The following is a 1,244-nucleotide window of genomic DNA, read 5'->3' on the forward strand; positions in this document are numbered from 1 at the left end:
TGTGTGTGTGTGTGTGTGTTTGGGTTTGTGTGTGTATGTAGTTATACAAGATTATAATGATCAGAAATTGGGTATGAAATAAAGGGAAAATTAAAACTGTATTAATAACAAGATTGGTTCTAAAGAGAATTTCAGCAGATAATCATCTCTGCTCACGTCACTGTTTATCAAGCCACTGTGGTGTAATCTGAGACAACTTGGCATTTGTCTCCTTTGAACCTGGCAAGCTTTGTGAGAGAAGCTGCATTTGGGTAATGGCTCTTCAGAGGCACATTATTATAGACCTTCTCGAGAAAGTTGTGGATGGGAGCTGCTGACTTTATCGTGCTGATCATAGAAACACCAGGTGTTGGCATAGAGAAAAAGTTAGCATTTCACAAAGCACAGGCACACCTTCACAAATACAACCTAGGCTTGAAGAGACTCCAGGAAAAACTGCTGGTTTAGTCCTTCAGGCTTCCCTGCACAGTTGGAGCTTGGTACTGAAACCTGGAGATCCTTAGGAGCCAGAATCTAAAGAAAATTGTGTACTGTGCGGGAGCCACACACTGTGAACACACTGGAACTGGGAGTAATTGCCATTGCTATTTCCATTTTCTAGTATCCTTTACTGAACAAGATTGCTGCTAACTGGAAAAAGTATAGACAAGGTTTTAAGGGACATACACATCTTCTTAGAACAGTAAAACTGGTAAAATGGACATAAATGCAATATAGTAGTTTCCTCTTTGAACAAAGGACACATCTCAAAATCTAGTACATCCTAGAATAAGCTTGATCATGTGCAAAAATATACACACACATATATAAATATATAAATTAATAGATTAACACTAATAATTTGCCATGGACATTAGCAATCTTAATACAAAAATTTCATTTACATATTAAATTCATAATTTGGGACATTTTACTTACATACAGAATGATTCTATATTATCTGCTTACTATATACTTATTTCCAGGATCACTTCTTTTTTTTAATTTTTAATATATTTTTATTACATATTTTCCTAAATTACATTTCCAATGCTATGCCAAAAGTCCCCCATACCCTCCCCCCCACTTCCCTATCCACCATTTCCCATTTTTTTGGCTCTGGCGTTCCCCTGTACTGGGGCATATAAAGTTTGTGTGTCCAATGGGCCTCTCTTTAAAGTGATGGCCAACTAGGCCATCTTTTGATAGATATGCAGCTAGAGTCAAGAGCTCCGGGGTACTGGTTAGTTCATAATGTTATTCCA

This window comes from Mus caroli, chromosome 1 (genome assembly GCF_900094665.2).
Source record: "Mus caroli chromosome 1, CAROLI_EIJ_v1.1, whole genome shotgun sequence".
NCBI classification, from domain to species: Eukaryota; Metazoa; Chordata; class Mammalia; order Rodentia; family Muridae; genus Mus; species Mus caroli.